At 41.9% G+C, this 20,173-nt stretch overlaps 13 non-coding genes across 13 annotated transcripts; all 13 read left to right on the plus strand.

Annotated features, from left to right (window-relative positions):
- The first annotated feature begins 6,782 nt into the window (after window positions 1-6,782).
- Window positions 6,783-6,854, plus strand: trnap-agg (transfer RNA proline (anticodon AGG)). The gene has a single exon. It is a non-coding gene; the product is annotated as a tRNA-Pro (tRNA).
- A 972-nt stretch (window positions 6,855-7,826) lies between these two features.
- On the plus strand, window positions 7,827-7,898 carry trnap-ugg (transfer RNA proline (anticodon UGG)). Its single transcript has one exon. It is a non-coding gene; the product is annotated as a tRNA-Pro (tRNA).
- A 1,053-nt stretch (window positions 7,899-8,951) lies between these two features.
- trnap-agg (transfer RNA proline (anticodon AGG)) lies at window positions 8,952-9,023 on the plus strand. Its single transcript has one exon. It is a non-coding gene; the product is annotated as a tRNA-Pro (tRNA).
- A 972-nt stretch (window positions 9,024-9,995) lies between these two features.
- On the plus strand, window positions 9,996-10,067 carry trnap-ugg (transfer RNA proline (anticodon UGG)). Its single transcript has one exon. It is a non-coding gene; the product is annotated as a tRNA-Pro (tRNA).
- An 840-nt stretch (window positions 10,068-10,907) lies between these two features.
- Window positions 10,908-10,979, plus strand: trnap-agg (transfer RNA proline (anticodon AGG)). Its single transcript has one exon. It is a non-coding gene; the product is annotated as a tRNA-Pro (tRNA).
- A 972-nt stretch (window positions 10,980-11,951) lies between these two features.
- On the plus strand, window positions 11,952-12,023 carry trnap-ugg (transfer RNA proline (anticodon UGG)). Its single transcript has one exon. It is a non-coding gene; the product is annotated as a tRNA-Pro (tRNA).
- A 1,053-nt stretch (window positions 12,024-13,076) lies between these two features.
- trnap-agg (transfer RNA proline (anticodon AGG)) lies at window positions 13,077-13,148 on the plus strand. Its single transcript has one exon. It is a non-coding gene; the product is annotated as a tRNA-Pro (tRNA).
- A 972-nt stretch (window positions 13,149-14,120) lies between these two features.
- Window positions 14,121-14,192, plus strand: trnap-ugg (transfer RNA proline (anticodon UGG)). The gene has a single exon. It is a non-coding gene; the product is annotated as a tRNA-Pro (tRNA).
- Window positions 14,193-15,245: 1,053 nt separating this feature from the next.
- trnap-agg (transfer RNA proline (anticodon AGG)) lies at window positions 15,246-15,317 on the plus strand. The gene has a single exon. It is a non-coding gene; the product is annotated as a tRNA-Pro (tRNA).
- Window positions 15,318-16,289: 972 nt separating this feature from the next.
- Window positions 16,290-16,361, plus strand: trnap-ugg (transfer RNA proline (anticodon UGG)). The gene has a single exon. It is a non-coding gene; the product is annotated as a tRNA-Pro (tRNA).
- Window positions 16,362-17,414: 1,053 nt separating this feature from the next.
- On the plus strand, window positions 17,415-17,486 carry trnap-agg (transfer RNA proline (anticodon AGG)). Its single transcript has one exon. It is a non-coding gene; the product is annotated as a tRNA-Pro (tRNA).
- A 972-nt stretch (window positions 17,487-18,458) lies between these two features.
- Window positions 18,459-18,530, plus strand: trnap-ugg (transfer RNA proline (anticodon UGG)). Its single transcript has one exon. It is a non-coding gene; the product is annotated as a tRNA-Pro (tRNA).
- A 1,053-nt stretch (window positions 18,531-19,583) lies between these two features.
- On the plus strand, window positions 19,584-19,655 carry trnap-agg (transfer RNA proline (anticodon AGG)). Its single transcript has one exon. It is a non-coding gene; the product is annotated as a tRNA-Pro (tRNA).
- Window positions 19,656-20,173: the final 518 nt, after the last annotated feature.

Raw genomic sequence — 20,173 nt, forward strand, 5'->3', positions numbered from 1 at the left:
GAAACTCAAAGAAACACGAATGCTAGCAGAGATCAAGAAAGGTGAAGCTGAAACAAAATCAAAACTTGAGCAGGAAAAGACTAAGTTACAGCAGCTACAAGCAGACTTCGAAGTAAAGGTAGCAGCAGCTCGTGTAAGAGCATACAATAATTTTGGTGCCATTAAAGGGGGAGAAACTAATCTTAAGTTCCTGTCTGATTACCAAACCTATCAACCTCCATCTTCGTTAGACCCACAAGCTATACCATTCCTACCACGTCCTACATCACCATCTATGTCAGCAACTCAGGAAGAGGTCAATCTGGCCAAGGCAATTGCAAGCTCATTCACTCTGAGCAGATTACCAGTCCCAGAGCCAACAAAATTCACTGGCGATCCTTTAGAGTTTATGGATTGGAAGATATCCTTTAATGCCCTCATTGGCCATAAGGCACTCCCCGCTAATGAAAAATTGCTCTATCTTAAGAGTTATCTTGCAGGTGAAGCACGCAAAGCAGTAGAGGGATTCTTCTACCAAAACTCAGAGGAAGCATATAGGAGTGCCTGGACAGTTCTTGAAGATCGGTATGGAAGTTCATTCATAGTACAAAGAGCTTTCAGAGACAAACTTCTGAAGTGGCCAAAGATAGCAGCAAATGACCCGATTGCGCTGAGAGAGTTTGCTGATTTCCTTCAGGGATGTGCTGCAGCTGTACCCTATGTTAAAGGATTGGCGATTTTGAATGATTGTGAAGAAAATCACAAGCTTCTTAAGAAACTGCCTGAATGGGTGGTGCGCAGGTGGAGTCGTATAGTCGTGGATAAATTAGATAGTTTTGGTGAATATCCAAGTTTTTGCGACTTCACAAGATTCCTGGAAAAGGAAGCTCGAGTAGTATGTAATTCAGTAGCCTCTCCTTTCCTAATTAACACCAAACCCACATATGAGAGGGTGCCAAAGAGAGCCAAAGCACTTAATACAAGCACTTACATAAGAAATCCTACTCCGGTGTCACCTGAAAAGCTAAAGCCACCTTGCTTAAGTTGTAAAGATGAAACACATGGCATTGCAAGATGTCCAACCTTTGCAGCAAAGACTGCAGATGAGAAAAGGGCCTTCATTTATGAGCAACATCTTTGTTTTGGATGCCTAAGAAAAGGGCACATAACCAAAGACTGTAAAAGGCTCCACACCTGCAGCACATGTGGTAAACGTCATCCAACCTGTCTACACATAGAGAGAAACATAAACCCTGAGCATACTGCAAGTAAAAATCCCACAGCTTCAGGACATGGTGCAAGTGAAGAAACTCACAAGGTTATGACTCGCGTATTGACACGGAACGTTTCTGCCACCTCTAGCATTGTCCCTGTTTTTGTGTCGTCAACAACAGAGCCTCAGAAAGAAATCCTCACATATGCTCTTCTCGACACCCAAAGTGATTCAACCTTCATCTTGGAGGACTTAGCCTCAGAACTAAAGGTGAACATGCAGTCAGTACAACTCAAGTTCAGTACTATGACAGCTGTCAACTCAGTGATAGCAAGTAAAACTGTTAGTGGTTTACAAGTTCGGGGACTGAACACCAATGCACATGTCAAACTGCAGCAAGCATATACACGAGATTTTATTCCAGTAGATAGGTCTCATATCCCCACCAGTAGCACAGCACTTCAGTGGTCTCATTTGAGACACCTGCAAAATAAGTTACCCTCATTGCAAGATTGCGATGTAGGATTGTTAATTGGCTACGACTGTCCATCAGCACTAGCTCCCTTAGAGGTCATCATAGGTCGTGAAACCGAGCCCTTCGCTCAAAGAACTGCACTAGGCTGGAGCATTATAGGAACAGTTAACCCTCTCTTAGATAGACAGGGAAGACAGAGTTTTGTTCATCGAATTGCTGTGAAAGAGATACCTGTGCCAGCTGCCGCTGATGTGCTGAAGATCTTAGAATCAGATTTCAATGAGAGGAGCTATGAGGAAAAGTACACCTCACAAGAGGACATCTGTTTCATACAACTCCTAAGTGACAAAATAAGACGGAAGGAGAACGGACATTATGAGATGCCACTTCCCTTCAAAGGCAGTGGTCCACCTTCACTTCCGAACAATAAAAGACTAGCCACTGTTCGGCTGCAACACCTGAAGAAAAGGTTAAAGTCTAACAGACGGTATTATGACCATTACATGACTTTCATGGATGAAATAATCAAAGGGGGTGATGCAGAGCTAGCACCTCCAGCATCCGAAGGAGACACTGTTTGGTACATCCCACATCATGGAGTGTACCACCCAAGGAAGCCAGATAAGTTAAGAGTAGTCTTTGATTGCTCAGCTAAGTTCGGTGGAATCTCTCTAAACGACACCCTACTGACAGGTCCAGACCTTATCAACTCACTCGTGGGAGTCTTATGTCGCTTTAGAAGGGAAGCAGTAGCTGTGACATGTGACATTGAAAGGATGTTCCACCAGTTCTATGTCTCTCCTGAAGGTCGTAATTACTTGAGATTTCTCTGGTGGAAAGACGGACAGTTGGAAACTGAACCTCAGGAGTATAGGATGACAGTCCACCTTTTTGGCGCTGCATCTTCCCCAGGCTGTGCCAACTTTGGCCTTAAGTATTTAGCGCAACAACACAAGGCTAACTACCCTTTAGCCTCAGAGTTTGTAAAGAAAAACTTTTATGTGGATGATGGATTGACCAGTGTTCCAACAGTGCAGGAAGCTAAAGACCTGATCCTCCAGACACAACAATTGTGCAAAGTTGCAGGCCTACATCTGCACAAGTTCAATTCAAATCAAATTGACGTCCTCTCTTGTGTAGCTCCCTCAGAAAGGGCAGTAGCCACCGATTCCTTTAATCTCCACCTAGACGTGATACCAGACAGACACGTGCTTGGCATTCAATGGTTAATAGAAAGTGACACCTTCACTTTCAACCTAAATACAAAGGACCACCCTTCAACTCGCCGTGGCCTCCTAGCAGTTATAGCTTCTCTGTTTGATCCACTTGGGTTTGTGGCTCTGTTCACTTTAATGGGAGCTGTGTCGTAGAGGCATTGAATGGGACGATCCAATTCCTGAGTGCATGCGCTTACGGTGGGAGCAGTGGAAAAATGGACTCCAAGGATTGAAGGAAATAGCTATACCAAGGTGTTATCATCCTCATGACTTTGGTAACATTGTTAGAGTGGAATTGCACCACTTTTCAGATGCTAGTAATGTAGGATATGGCTCATGTTCCTACTTAAGGTATAAAAATGACAAAGACGAGATTCATTGTTGTCTTGTTATGGCTAAGGCAAGGGTTGTACCTTTAAAAATTATAAGCATCCCAAGATTAGAACTATCAGCTGCAGTTACCTCAGCCAAGATGAGTGTTATGCTGAAGGCAGAGCTAGAGATTAAAATTGATGAAGAATTCTTTTGGACTGACTCTCAGGTCGTGCTGGCTTACATTAACAATGAAGCACGGAGATTCAATGTGTTTGTGGCAAACCGTGTTCAGCTAATAAGAGAGTGTACAGATCCAAGTCAATGGCATTATGTTGACACGGCACAAAACCCAGCTGACCATGCCTCAAGAGGTCTTGAGGCCGGAGAGATCTCTTCAGTTAGTTGGTTATCAGGGCCTAAGTTTCTATGGGAACAAGAGGCGCTCCCACCACCTAAGCCCTCTACCGAGCTGCTTGTTGGAGATCCAGAGGTTAAGTCAATTCGAGTATTTGTAAGTCAGGTCAGTGCGGTTGAAGATATTCTAAGCCGCTTGAGTCGTTTCTCCATGTGGACAACAGTTGTTAAAGTTGTTGCAAGAATCAAGAGACTAGGATCCAAACTAAAACAGCACAGTGAATTTGTCACTGTCGAGGAACGCAAGAGAGCTGCTAAAGTGATAATTAATCTCATCCAGCAACAGGCCTTCCCTAAAGAACTAAATATTCTTAAAGGTGACCTTAAGGAGGCAACTCTTCCAAGGTCTAGCCCTCTTTTCCGCCTTGATCCCATTCTGAATGAAGGACTGCTTCGTGTTGGGGGAAGATTGAAAGGGTCAACTCTCAGTCAAGAATTAAAGCATCCCATTATTCTGCCTAAAGACAGCCATATTACTAAGTTGATTCTATCTCACTATCATAACCAAATCCATCATCAGGGACGAACTCAAACCCTAATGGAACTCAGAGCTAACGGATTTTGGACCATCGGTGGAAGCAAATCAGTTGCCAAGCTGATCCACAAATGTGTGTGGTGTCGGAAATTAAGAAGACCGGCTGAAGAGCAAAGAATGTCTGAACTTCCTGTAGAACGCTGTGAGGCCTCAGCCCCCTTCAAATTTTGTGGAATGGATTGCTTTGGCCCCTTTGTTGTTAAGAAGGGTCGCAAAGAGCACAAGAGATATGGACTTATCTTTACATGCTTGTACTCTCGAGCAGTCCATATTGAAATGCTTGAGGATATGTCCACAGATGCTCTCATAAACGCTTTAAGGTGCTTTGTTAGCCTTAGAGGAGCTGTTAGCCAACTTCGCTGCGATCAGGGTTCAAATTTCGTGGGAGCTAAGAATGAGCTTAAGGAAGCTCTTAAACAATGTGACACCAAGGCATTGGAGACCTTTCTGGCAGATAAGCAGTGTGAGTTTATTTTCAACGCTCCTTCTGCAAGTCATGCAGGTGGCATTTGGGAGCGTCAGATTCGGTCCATTCGGAATGTGTTGAATGTTACAATTGCACAGTGTCAAGGAAGACTGGATGAGGCCTCTCTCAGGACACTATTTTACGAAGCAATGGCTATAATAAACAGCCGTCCATTGCATGTCGATGTAATCAATGACCCCATGTCACTAGAACCCTTGACTCCAAATCATATCATCCTGATGAAATCCAAGACTGCCTTACCCCCTCCTGGAAAGTTTGTTAAGGAGGACATGTATGCTGCCAAAAGGTGGCGCAGAGTACAATACTTGGTTGAACAATTCTGGAGCCGTTGGAAGAAGGAGTACCTGCTGAATGTTTCTTTAATACAAAAATGGCACACACCTCGACGCAACTTGAAGGTGGATGACATAGTCATCATTAAAGAAGACTCACTTCCTAGAAATGAGTGGCGTCTTGGAAGAGTGGTTGAGACCACAGAAGGAATTGATGGTTTAGTTCGTCGAGGGAAAGTACAAGTTGCAGAGCGCAAGATGTCAGGGAACAATTCCCATCATTCCAAGCCCTCAGTCATTGAACGACCAATCCAAAGGTTAGTTCTTTTAATAGAGAGTAAATAATTGGTTATCTAAATTGGTTATATCGGTTAACTTAAAGTATACTTGCATCAGACATGTTAGACTAATCGCTTTACAAGGGTGATATCTTCCTCCTATATATGAAACCTACTTTACATGTAGCCACTTGTTATAAAGAAGAAATCATGCATGATTATCTGTTTGTTGTTTATCATAACATGATTTGGTGGGAGTGTAAGTGGCATTGGTTTTCATTTGTTTGAACTGTTGTTCATGTGCAGGGTTGTGTGTGTAGGCGGAACCTTTGTTCGGGACGAGATTGAACGGAGGAATTTAATTATGTTGCGCATGTTCACTGCATGTGCCCCCCTTTTTTTTTACGGGTTTTTATTTTGAACACTGGATTGTACTGGATTGTCAGAGTTTAGCAGAGTTGATAATGTTTTGCACCCTTGGTAAAGCGGAGCGAGGTATGTTTTCTTTTTGTTATAATGTGAATCTGGCTACGATAGCTTAAAGTTTATCACTTTGAAGTTTATGATTTAATGGGTGTATGTCATTTGTTTATGTTTTGAATATATGTGTACTTTTCTTTCTTTAATTTAAGTTTCACGGTGTTGAGCGGTGGTGAACGGTGGATGCTTCATGTTAAAGAGTACGACTCGTGAATTGAAGACGTGTCCCAATAAATGATCTACACCCGTATTGAGACTCTCTGTTCATTTATCGATGCCAAGGGCTGCTACACTAGGGACAATCCAGTCAAATCAGCTAGTGACATGTTTTAGGGACATGTAGAAGATGTGCAAAACTACACACAGGAAATAACGTGCATGAAATCAAAGCAGGGACACCAAAGCTATGTGAAGGATATTCTTATCTCATAGATTAATTGGCTGCTTAATCTGATATCTTTGTTAACTACAGCTAATGTAACAGCAAAAATATATGCCAAAAATGATTCACCAAATAAGTAGAAACTGCAGCAGGCAGGTCAGCAAAGGTTCAACAGAGATAGAAACAGGAGTACACTGATTCCAGTCTGTTTATCACAGAGGCAGTGTTTCTGCAAATGCATGTTGTGGGGAAAAAAATATTTGCAACCCTCATCCATTAGAAAAACACAGAGTATCTTGCAGATAGATAAAGAGTCCAAAGTAAACTCAGAGTTTCTGCCACTTAATATGGGCTTGATTTGTGTTCTATGCACAAGTTCGTAAGAACTTGGTCATGTCTCCTTTCCAACAGATTGGAGTTATTGAAATTATTGCAAAAATAAGTGATCTGAAAGGTTTAGCGTAAACCCAGAGAACAGGACAGAAATGTTTGCAGGATTTGTGAAATTCACGACATGCACACCAGAGTCCAAAGTAAACTCAGAGTTTCTGCCACTTAATATGGGCTTGATTTGTGTTCTATGCGCAAGTCCTTAAGAACTTGGTCATGTCTCCTTTCCAAGAGATTGGAGTTAATGAAATTGCTACAAAACTAGTGATCTGAAAGGTTTAGCATGAAAACAGATGCTAAACCATGGACACTAAACATGCACACCGAGCCAAGGTGGTGCACTTTGGCTCGTTGGTCTAGGGGTATGATTCTCGCTTAGGGTGCGAGAGGTCCCGGGTTCAAATCCCGGACGAGCCCTGGCTTTAAGTGGAGTAGACTACCCCCTGGGTGGAACTGATTCAGAGGAACCTTGGAGTGAGCTGGGTTTTGCTCCTCATGACAGCGAACATTAATGACTTATGTAGCTCAAAGGCACATGTACACCAAGATAACACACATTTACACCTATGTGCAATCTAGAGAGAACACGAAAAACTGCAGTTTTGTAGGTTGTCTCATTGGCACCACAAATAACCCGTGGTCAGAATCAAGACAGGTATACTGAAGCAAGGCTCTACTTACCTAATTAAATGCAGTAGCAGATAAGTTTGTGTACTACCTCGTGCAAACTTTAAGAAAAAAATAGGCGATTTAGAACGTATCTGACTGACTGCTATGATGTTACAGACGTAATTGGTGAATTCCACTCCACACAACTTCATGTGACAGCTAAACAGCAAAGTTAGACCTTCAGCAAGTCAAACAGAAGAGACATGCTTTTACTTGGAAAAAAGGCTGCAGTGAAATATCTTATTGCATGCCGCTATGAAGTCCGCACCCTAAGAACTAGCCGCACAAAAATATAGCAAAAATGATTCACTATAAAAGTAGACAATGCAGCATGCAGGTATGCAATGGTTCAAAAGTGATAAAAACAGGAGCACACTGATGCCGGTCTGTTTATCACAGAATGCACATTGCAGGGGAATAAAAATCATTAGGAACCCTGATCCAGCAGAAAAACACAGAGTATCTTGCAAATAGATGAGTATAATGTATACTCAGAGTTCTTGAAATTTCATTCTGGCTTCAATTTTGTTCTTTGTGCACGTCAGCAAGGACGTTTCTTGGTGATGTTTCCTTTCCTACAGATTAAAGGTAACAAATTTATTGCAATAGTAGTGCACTGAACAGTTTAACGTTAACCCACAGAACAGAACTGACATATGGTTTCAGGATCCAGTTAACTTCCATACAGTATGTGCACAACATAAACCTGAGTGCTGTTCCGGCTCGTTGGTCTAGGGGTATGATTCTCGCTTTGGGTGCGAGAGGTCCCGGGTTCAAATCCCGGACGAGCCCTTCCCATTACTCTTGATAGACCGTTCGGTTAGGTAGCAGATTCTTGCTTCTCACGTCAGCCAAGTTTCTTGCTGTATGGTGTCAGGAGCTTCTTACTCGGTTCTCGATTGGCCACTTGTATCTCGAGGGGTCCAAAGAGGTTCAGAATTCTATTGAATTTTAGTGCCCTAACCTTTGGTCGTTGGATTGTAGTCTATTGCAGGACACCACGCTAACACTCATTCACACCTAGGGACAATCCAGTCAAATCAGCTAGTGACATGTTTTAGGGACATGTAGAAGATGTGCAAAACTACACACAGGAAATAACGTGCATGAAATCAAAGCAGGGACACCAAAGCTATGTGAATGATATTCTTATCTCATAGATTAATTGGCTGCTTAATCTGATATCTTTGTTAACTACAGCTAATGTAACAGCAAAAATATATGCCAAAAATGATTCACCAAATAAGTAGAAACTGCAGCAGGCAGGTCAGCAAAGGTTAAACAGAGATAGAAACAGGAGTACACTGATTCCAGTCTGTTTATCACAGAGGCAGTGTTTCTGCAAATGCATGTTGTGGGGAAAAAAATATTTGCAACCCTCATCCATTAGAAAAACACAGAGTATCTTGCAGATAGATAAAGAGTCCAAAGTAAACTCAGAGTTTCTGCCACTTAATATGGGCTTGATTTGTGTTCTATGCACAAGTTCGTAAGAACTTGGTCATGTCTCCTTTCCAACAGATTGGAGTTATTGAAATTATTGCAAAAATAAGTGATCTGAAAGGTTTAGCGTAAACCCAGAGAACAGGACAGAAATGTTTGCAGGATTTGTGAAATTCACGACATGCACACCAGAGTCCAAAGTAAACTCAGAGTTTCTGCCACTTAATATGGGCTTGATTTGTGTTCTATGCGCAAGTCCTTAAGAACTTGGTCATGTCTCCTTTCCAAGAGATTGGAGTTAATGAAATTGCTACAAAACTAGTGATCTGAAAGGTTTAGCATGAAAACAGATGCTAAACCATGGACACTAAACATGCACACCGAGCCAAGGTGGTGCACTTTGGCTCGTTGGTCTAGGGGTATGATTCTCGCTTAGGGTGCGAGAGGTCCCGGGTTCAAATCCCGGACGAGCCCTGGCTTTAAGTGGAGTAGACTACCCCCTGGGTGGAACTGATTCAGAGGAACCTTGGAGTGAGCTGGGTTTTGCTCCTCATGACAGCGAACATTAATGACTTATGTAGCTCAAAGGCACATGTACACCAAGATAACACACATTTACACCTATGTGCAATCTAGAGAGAACACGAAAAACTGCAGTTTTGTAGGTTGTCTCATTGGCACCACAAATAACCCGTGGTCAGAATCAAGACAGGTATACTGAAGCAAGGCTCTACTTACCTAATTAAATGCAGTAGCAGATAAGTTTGTGTACTACCTCGTGCAAACTTTAAGAAAAAAATAGGCGATTTAGAACGTATCTGACTGACTGCTATGATGTTACAGACGTAATTGGTGAATTCCACTCCACACAACTTCATGTGACAGCTAAACAGCAAAGTTAGACCTTCAGCAAGTCAAACAGAAGAGACATGCTTTTACTTGGAAAAAAGGCTGCAGTGAAATATCTTATTGCATGCCGCTATGAAGTCCGCACCCTAAGAACTAGCCGCACAAAAATATAGCAAAAATGATTCACTATAAAAGTAGACAATGCAGCATGCAGGTATGCAATGGTTCAAAAGTGATAAAAACAGGAGCACACTGATGCCGGTCTGTTTATCACAGAATGCACATTGCAGGGGAATAAAAATCATTAGGAACCCTGATCCAGCAGAAAAACACAGAGTATCTTGCAAATAGATGAGTATAATGTATACTCAGAGTTCTTGAAATTTCATTCTGGCTTCAATTTTGTTCTTTGTGCACGTCAGCAAGGACGTTTCTTGGTGATGTTTCCTTTCCTACAGATTAAAGGTAACAAATTTATTGCAATAGTAGTGCACTGAACAGTTTAACGTTAACCCACAGAACAGAACTGACATATGGTTTCAGGATCCAGTTAACTTCCATACAGTATGTGCACAACATAAAACTGAGCTCTGTTCCGGCTCGTTGGTCTAGGGGTATGATTCTCGCTTTGGGTGCGAGAGGTCCCGGGTTCAAATCCCGGACGAGCCCTTCCCATTACACTTGAAACACCGTTCGGTTAGGTAGCGGATTCTTGCTTCTCACGTCAGCCAAGTTTCTTGCTGTATGGTGTCAGGAGCTTCTTACTCGGTTCTCGATTGGCCACTTGTATCTCGAGGGGTCCAAAGAGGTTCAGAATTCTATTGAATTTTAGTGCCCTAACCTTTGGTCGTTGGATTGTAGTCTATTGCAGGACACCACGCTAACACTCATTCACACCTAGGGACAATCCAGTCAAATCAGCTAGTGACATGTTTTAGGGACATGTAGAAGATGTGCAAAACTACACACAGGAAATAACGTGCATGAAATCAAAGCAGGGACACCAAAGCTATGTGAAGGATATTCTTATCTCATAGATTAATTGGCTGCTTAATCTGATATCTTTGTTAACTACAGCTAATGTAACAGCAAAAATATATGCCAAAAATGATTCACCAAATAAGTAGAAACTGCAGCAGGCAGGTCAGCAAAGGTTCAACAGAGATAGAAACAGGAGTACACTGATTCCAGTCTGTTTATCACAGAGGCAGTGTTTCTGCAAATGCATGTTGTGGGGAAAAAAATATTTGCAACCCTCATCCATTAGAAAAACACAGAGTATCTTGCAGATAGATAAAGAGTCCAAAGTAAACTCAGAGTTTCTGCCACTTAATATGGGCTTGATTTGTGTTCTATGCGCAAGTCCTTAAGAACTTGGTCATGTCTCCTTTCCAAGAGATTGGAGTTAATGAAATTGCTACAAAACTAGTGATCTGAAAGGTTTAGCATGAAAACAGATGCTAAACCATGGACACTAAACATGCACACCGAGCCAAGGTGGTGCACTTTGGCTCGTTGGTCTAGGGGTATGATTCTCGCTTAGGGTGCGAGAGGTCCCGGGTTCAAATCCCGGACGAGCCCTGGCTTTAAGTGGAGTAGACTACCCCCTGGGTGGAACTGATTCAGAGGAACCTTGGAGTGAGCTGGGTTTTGCTCCTCATGACAGCGAACATTAATGACTTATGTAGCTCAAAGGCACATGTACACCAAGATAACACACATTTACACCTATGTGCAATCTAGAGAGAACACGAAAAACTGCAGTTTTGTAGGTTGTCTCATTGGCACCACAAATAACCCGTGGTCAGAATCAAGACAGGTATACTGAAGCAAGGCTCTACTTACCTAATTAAATGCAGTAGCAGATAAGTTTGTGTACTACCTCGTGCAAACTTTAAGAAAAAAATAGGCGATTTAGAACGTATCTGACTGACTGCTATGATGTTACAGACGTAATTGGTGAATTCCACTCCACACAACTTCATGTGACAGCTAAACAGCAAAGTTAGACCTTCAGCAAGTCAAACAGAAGAGACATGCTTTTACTTGGAAAAAAGGCTGCAGTGAAATATCTTATTGCATGCCGCTATGAAGTCCGCACCCTAAGAACTAGCCGCACAAAAATATAGCAAAAATGATTCACTATAAAAGTAGACAATGCAGCATGCAGGTATGCAATGGTTTAAAAGTGATAAAAACAGGAGCACACTGATGCCGGTCTGTTTATCACAGAATGCACATTGCAGGGGAATAAAAATCATTAGGAACCCTGATCCAGCAGAAAAACACAGAGTATCTTGCAAATAGATGAGTATAATGTATACTCAGAGTTCTTGAAATTTCATTCTGGCTTCAATTTTGTTCTTTGTGCACGTCAGCAAGGACGTTTCTTGGTGATGTTTCCTTTCCTACAGATTAAAGGTAACAAATTTATTGCAATAGTAGTGCACTGAACAGTTTAACGTTAACCCACAGAACAGAACTGACATATGGTTTCAGGATCCAGTTAACTTCCATACAGTATGTGCATAACATAAAACTGCGCTCTGTTCCGGCTCGTTGGTCTAGGGGTATGATTCTCGCTTTGGGTGCGAGAGGTCCCGGGTTCAAATCCCGGACGAGCCCTTCCCATTACACTTGAAACACCGTTCGGTTAGGTAGCGGATTCTTGCTTCTCACGTCAGCCAAGTTTCTTGCTGTATGGTGTCAGGAGCTTCTTACTCGGTTCTCGATTGGCCACTTGTATCTCGAGGGGTCCAAAGAGGTTCAGAATTCTATTGAATTTTAGTGCCCTAACCTTTGGTCGTTGGATTGTAGTCTATTGCAGGACACCACGCTAACACTCATTCACACCTAGGGACAATCCAGTCAAATCAGCTAGTGACATGTTTTAGGGACATGTAGAAGATGTGCAAAACTACACACAGGAAATAACGTGCATGAAATCAAAGCAGGGACACCAAAGCTATGTGAATGATATTCTTATCTCATAGATTAATTGGCTGCTTAATCTGATATCTTTGTTAACTACAGCTAATGTAACAGCAAAAATATATGCCAAAAATGATTCACCAAATAAGTAGAAACTGCAGCAGGCAGGTCAGCAAAGGTTCAACAGAGATAGAAACAGGAGTACACTGATTCCAGTCTGTTTATCACAGAGGCAGTGTTTCTGCAAATGCATGTTGTGGGGAAAAAAATATTTGCAACCCTCATCCATTAGAAAAACACAGAGTATCTTGCAGATAGATAAAGAGTCCAAAGTAAACTCAGAGTTTCTGCCACTTAATATGGGCTTGATTTGTGTTCTATGCACAAGTTCGTAAGAACTTGGTCATGTCTCCTTTCCAACAGATTGGAGTTATTGAAATTATTGCAAAAATAAGTGATCTGAAAGGTTTAGCGTAAACCCAGAGAACAGGACAGAAATGTTTGCAGGATTTGTGAAATTCACGACATGCACACCAGAGTCCAAAGTAAACTCAGAGTTTCTGCCACTTAATATGGGCTTGATTTGTGTTCTATGCGCAAGTCCTTAAGAACTTGGTCATGTCTCCTTTCCAAGAGATTGGAGTTAATGAAATTGCTACAAAACTAGTGATCTGAAAGGTTTAGCATGAAAACAGATGCTAAACCATGGACACTAAACATGCACACCGAGCCAAGGTGGTGCACTTTGGCTCGTTGGTCTAGGGGTATGATTCTCGCTTAGGGTGCGAGAGGTCCCGGGTTCAAATCCCGGACGAGCCCTGGCTTTAAGTGGAGTAGACTACCCCCTGGGTGGAACTGATTCAGAGGAACCTTGGAGTGAGCTGGGTTTTGCTCCTCATGACAGCGAACATTAATGACTTATGTAGCTCAAAGGCACATGTACACCAAGATAACACACATTTACACCTATGTGCAATCTAGAGAGAACACGAAAAACTGCAGTTTTGTAGGTTGTCTCATTGGCACCACAAATAACCCGTGGTCAGAATCAAGACAGGTATACTGAAGCAAGGCTCTACTTACCTAATTAAATGCAGTAGCAGATAAGTTTGTGTACTACCTCGTGCAAACTTTAAGAAAAAAATAGGCGATTTAGAACGTATCTGACTGACTGCTATGATGTTACAGACGTAATTGGTGAATTCCACTCCACACAACTTCATGTGACAGCTAAACAGCAAAGTTAGACCTTCAGCAAGTCAAACAGAAGAGACATGCTTTTACTTGGAAAAAAGGCTGCAGTGAAATATCTTATTGCATGCCGCTATGAAGTCCGCACCCTAAGAACTAGCCGCACAAAAATATAGCAAAAATGATTCACTATAAAAGTAGACAATGCAGCATGCAGGTATGCAATGGTTCAAAAGTGATAAAAACAGGAGCACACTGATGCCGGTCTGTTTATCACAGAATGCACATTGCAGGGGAATAAAAATCATTAGGAACCCTGATCCAGCAGAAAAACACAGAGTATCTTGCAAATAGATGAGTATAATGTATACTCAGAGTTCTTGAAATTTCATTCTGGCTTCAATTTTGTTCTTTGTGCACGTCAGCAAGGACGTTTCTTGGTGATGTTTCCTTTCCTACAGATTAAAGGTAACAAATTTATTGCAATAGTAGTGCACTGAACAGTTTAACGTTAACCCACAGAACAGAACTGACATATGGTTTCAGGATCCAGTTAACTTCCATACAGTATGTGCACAACATAAAACTGAGCTCTGTTCCGGCTCGTTGGTCTAGGGGTATGATTCTCGCTTTGGGTGCGAGAGGTCCCGGGTTCAAATCCCGGACGAGCCCTTCCCATTACACTTGAAACACCGTTCGGTTAGGTAGCGGATTCTTGCTTCTCACGTCAGCCAAGTTTCTTGCTGTATGGTGTCAGGAGCTTCTTACTCGGTTCTCGATTGGCCACTTGTATCTCGAGGGGTCCAAAGAGGTTCAGAATTCTATTGAATTTTAGTGCCCTAACCTTTGGTCGTTGGATTGTAGTCTATTGCAGGACACCACGCTAACACTCATTCACACCTAGGGACAATCCAGTCAAATCAGCTAGTGACATGTTTTAGGGACATGTAGAAGATGTGCAAAACTACACACAGGAAATAACGTGCATGAAATCAAAGCAGGGACACCAAAGCTATGTGAATGATATTCTTATCTCATAGATTAATTGGCTGCTTAATCTGATATCTTTGTTAACTACAGCTAATGTAACAGCAAAAATATATGCCAAAAATGATTCACCAAATAAGTAGAAACTGCAGCAGGCAGGTCAGCAAAGGTTCAACAGAGATAGAAACAGGAGTACACTGATTCCAGTCTGTTTATCACAGAGGCAGTGTTTCTGCAAATGCATGTTGTGGGGAAAAAAATATTTGCAACCCTCATCCATTAGAAAAACACAGAGTATCTTGCAGATAGATAAAGAGTCCAAAGTAAACTCAGAGTTTCTGCCACTTAATATGGGCTTGATTTGTGTTCTATGCACAAGTTCGTAAGAACTTGGTCATGTCTCCTTTCCAACAGATTGGAGTTATTGAAATTATTGCAAAAATAAGTGATCTGAAAGGTTTAGCGTAAACCCAGAGAACAGGACAGAAATGTTTGCAGGATTTGTGAAATTCACGACATGCACACCAGAGTCCAAAGTAAACTCAGAGTTTCTGCCACTTAATATGGGCTTGATTTGTGTTCTATGCGCAAGTCCTTAAGAACTTGGTCATGTCTCCTTTCCAAGAGATTGGAGTTAATGAAATTGCTACAAAACTAGTGATCTGAAAGGTTTAGCATGAAAACAGATGCTAAACCATGGACACTAAACATGCACACCGAGCCAAGGTGGTGCACTTTGGCTCGTTGGTCTAGGGGTATGATTCTCGCTTAGGGTGCGAGAGGTCCCGGGTTCAAATCCCGGACGAGCCCTGGCTTTAAGTGGAGTAGACTACCCCCTGGGTGGAACTGATTCAGAGGAACCTTGGAGTGAGCTGGGTTTTGCTCCTCATGACAGCGAACATTAATGACTTATGTAGCTCAAAGGCACATGTACACCAAGATAACACACATTTACACCTATGTGCAATCTAGAGAGAACACGAAAAACTGCAGTTTTGTAGGTTGTCTCATTGGCACCACAAATAACCCGTGGTCAGAATCAAGACAGGTATACTGAAGCAAGGCTCTACTTACCTAATTAAATGCAGTAGCAGATAAGTTTGTGTACTACCTCGTGCAAACTTTAAGAAAAAAATAGGCGATTTAGAACGTATCTGACTGACTGCTATGATGTTACAGACGTAATTGGTGAATTCCACTCCACACAACTTCATGTGACAGCTAAACAGCAAAGTTAGACCTTCAGCAAGTCAAACAGAAGAGACATGCTTTTACTTGGAAAAAAGGCTGCAGTGAAATATCTTATTGCATGCCGCTATGAAGTCCGCACCCTAAGAACTAGCCGCACAAAAATATAGCAAAAATGATTCACTATAAAAGTAGACAATGCAGCATGCAGGTATGCAATGGTTCAAAAGTGATAAAAACAGGAGCACACTGATGCCGGTCTGTTTATCACAGAATGCACATTGCAGGGGAATAAAAATCATTAGGAACCCTGATCCAGCAGAAAAACACAGAGTATCTTGCAAATAGATGAGTATAATGTATACTCAGAGTTCTTGAAATTTCATTCTGGCTTCAATTTTGTTCTTTGTGCACGTCAGCAAGGACGTTTCTTGGTGATGTTTCCTTTCCTACAGATTAAAGGTAACAAATTTATTGCAATAGTAGTGCACTGAACAGTTTAACGTTAACCCACAGAACAGAACTGACATATGGTTTCAGGATCCAGTTAACTTCCATACAGTATGTGCACAACATAAAACTGAGCTCTGTTCCGGCTCGTTGGTCTAGGGGTATGATTCTCGCTTTGGGTGCGAGAGGTCCCGGGTTCAAATCCCGGACGAGCCCTTCCCATTACACTTGAAACACCGTTCGGTTAGGTAGCGGATTCTTGCTTCTCACGTCAGCCAAGTTTCTTGCTGTATGGTGTCAGGAGCTTCTTACTCGGTTCTCGATTGGCCACTTGTATCTCGAGGGGTCCAAAGAGGTTCAGAATTCTATTGAATTTTAGTGCCCTAACCTTTGGTCGTTGGATTGTAGTCTATTGCAGGACACCACGCTAACACTCATTCACACCTAGGGACAATCCAGTCAAATCAGCTAGTGACATGTTTTAGGGACATGTAGAAGATGTGCAAAACTACACACAGGAAATAACGTGCATGAAATCAAAGCAGGGACACCAAAGCTATGTGAAGGATATTCTTATCTCATAGATTAATTGGCTGCTTAATCTGATATCTTTGTTAACTACAGCTAATGTAACAGCAAAAATATATGCCAAAAATGATTCACCAAATAAGTAGAAACTGCAGCAGGCAGGTCAGCAAAGGTTCAACAGAGATAGAAACAGGAGTACACTGATTCCAGTCTGTTTATCACAGAGGCAGTGTTTCTGCAAATGCATGTTGTGGGGAAAAAAATATTTGCAACCCTCATCCATTAGAAAAACACAGAGTATCTTGCAGATAGATAAAGAGTCCAAAGTAAACTCAGAGTTTCTGCCACTTAATATGGGCTTGATTTGTGTTCTATGCACAAGTTCGTAAGAACTTGGTCATGTCTCCTTTCCAACAGATTGGAGTTATTGAAATTATTGCAAAAATAAGTGATCTGAAAGGTTTAGCGTAAACCCAGAGAACAGGACAGAAATGTTTGCAGGATTTGTGAAATTCACGACATGCACACCAGAGTCCAAAGTAAACTCAGAGTTTCTGCCACTTAATATGGGCTTGATTTGTGTTCTATGCGCAAGTCCTTAAGAACTTGGTCATGTCTCCTTTCCAAGAGATTGGAGTTAATGAAATTGCTACAAAACTAGTGATCTGAAAGGTTTAGCATGAAAACAGATGCTAAACCATGGACACTAAACATGCACACCGAGCCAAGGTGGTGCACTTTGGCTCGTTGGTCTAGGGGTATGATTCTCGCTTAGGGTGCGAGAGGTCCCGGGTTCAAATCCCGGACGAGCCCTGGCTTTAAGTGGAGTAGACTACCCCCTGGGTGGAACTGATTCAGAGGAACCTTGGAGTGAGCTGGGTTTTGCTCCTCATGACAGCGAACATTAATGACTTATGTAGCTCAAAGGCACATGTACACCAAGATAACACACATTTACACCTATGTGCAATCTAGAGAGAACACGAAAAACTGCAGTTTTGTAGGTTGTCTCATTGGCACCACAAATAACCCGTGGTCAGAATCAAGACAGGTATACTGAAGCAAGGCTCTACTTACCTAATTAAATGCAGTAGCAGATAAGTTTGTGTACTACCTCGTGCAAACTTTAAGAAAAAAATAGGCGATTTAGAACGTATCTGACTGACTGCTATGATGTTACAGACGTAATTGGTGAATTCCACTCCACACAACTTCATGTGACAGCTAAACAGCAAAGTTAGACCTTCAGCAAGTCAAACAGAAGAGACATGCTTTTACTTGGAAAAAAGGCTGCAGTGAAATATCTTATTGCATGCCGCTATGAAGTCCGCACCCTAAGAACTAGCCGCACAAAAATATAGCAAAAATGATTCACTATAAAAGTAGACAATGCAGCATGCAGGTATGCAATGGTTCAAAAGTGATAAAAACAGGAGCACACTGATGCCGGTCTGTTTATCACAGAATGCACATTGCAGGGGAATAAAAATCATTAGGAACCCTGATCCAGCAGAAAAACACAGAGTATCTTGCAAATAGATGAGTATAATGTATACTCAGAGTTCTTGAAATTTCATTCTGGCTTCAATTTTGTTCTTTGTGCACGTCAGCAAGGACGTTTCTTGGTGATGTTTCCTTTCCTACAGATTAAAGGTAACAAATTTATTGCAATAGTAGTGCACTGAACAGTTTAACGTTAACCCACAGAACAGAACTGACATATGGTTTCAGGATCCAGTTAACTTCCATACAGTATGTGCACAACATAAAACTGAGCTCTGTTCCGGCTCGTTGGTCTAGGGGTATGATTCTCGCTTTGGGTGCGAGAGGTCCCGGGTTCAAATCCCGGACGAGCCCTTCCCATTACACTTGAAACACCGTTCGGTTAGGTAGCGGATTCTTGCTTCTCACGTCAGCCAAGTTTCTTGCTGTATGGTGTCAGGAGCTTCTTACTCGGTTCTCGATTGGCCACTTGTATCTCGAGGGGTCCAAAGAGGTTCAGAATTCTATTGAATTTTAGTGCCCTAACCTTTGGTCGTTGGATTGTAGTCTATTGCAGGACACCACGCTAACACTCATTCACACCTAGGGACAATCCAGTCAAATCAGCTAGTGACATGTTTTAGGGACATGTAGAAGATGTGCAAAACTACACACAGGAAATAACGTGCATGAAATCAAAGCAGGGACACCAAAGCTATGTGAATGATATTCTTATCTCATAGATTAATTGGCTGCTTAATCTGATATCTTTGTTAACTACAGCTAATGTAACAGCAAAAATATATGCCAAAAATGATTCACCAAATAAGTAGAAACTGCAGCAGGCAGGTCAGCAAAGGTTCAACAGAGATAGAAACAGGAGTACACTGATTCCAGTCTGTTTATCACAGAGGCAGTGTTTCTGCAAATGCATGTTGTGGGGAAAAAAATATTTGCAACCCTCATCCATTAGAAAAACACAGAGTATCTTGCAGATAGATAAAGAGTCCAAAGTAAACTCAGAGTTTCTGCCACTTAATATGGGCTTGATTTGTGTTCTATGCACAAGTTCGTAAGAACTTGGTCATGTCTCCTTTCCAACAGATTGGAGTTATTGAAATTATTGCAAAAATAAGTGATCTGAAAGGTTTAGCGTAAACCCAGAGAACAGGACAGAAATGTTTGCAGGATTTGTGAAATTCACGACATGCACACCAGAGTCCAAAGTAAACTCAGAGTTTCTGCCACTTAATATGGGCTTGATTTGTGTTCTATGCGCAAGTCCTTAAGAACTTGGTCATGTCTCCTTTCCAAGAGATTGGAGTTAATGAAATTGCTACAAAACTAGTGATCTGAAAGGTTTAGCATGAAAACAGATGCTAAACCATGGACACTAAACATGCACACCGAGCCAAGGTGGTGCACTTTGGCTCGTTGGTCTAGGGGTATGATTCTCGCTTAGGGTGCGAGAGGTCCCGGGTTCAAATCCCGGACGAGCCCTGGCTTTAAGTGGAGTAGACTACCCCCTGGGTGGAACTGATTCAGAGGAACCTTGGAGTGAGCTGGGTTTTGCTCCTCATGACAGCGAACATTAATGACTTATGTAGCTCAAAGGCACATGTACACCAAGATAACACACATTTACACCTATGTGCAATCTAGAGAGAACACGAAAAACTGCAGTTTTGTAGGTTGTCTCATTGGCACCACAAATAACCCGTGGTCAGAATCAAGACAGGTATACTGAAGCAAGGCTCTACTTACCTAATTAAATGCAGTAGCAGATAAGTTTGTGTACTACCTCGTGCAAACTTTAAGAAAAAAATAGGCGATTTAGAACGTATCTGACTGACTGCTATGATGTTACAGACGTAATTGGTGAATTCCACTCCACACAACTTCATGTGACAGCTAAACAGCAAAGTTAGACCTTCAGCAAGTCAAACAGAAGAGACATGCTTTTACTTGGAAAAAAGGCTGCAGTGAAATATCTTATTGCATGCCGCTATGAAGTCCGC

This window comes from Tachysurus vachellii, chromosome 16 (assembly GCF_030014155.1).
Source record: "Tachysurus vachellii isolate PV-2020 chromosome 16, HZAU_Pvac_v1, whole genome shotgun sequence".
Classification (NCBI taxonomy): Eukaryota; Metazoa; Chordata; class Actinopteri; order Siluriformes; family Bagridae; genus Tachysurus; species Tachysurus vachellii.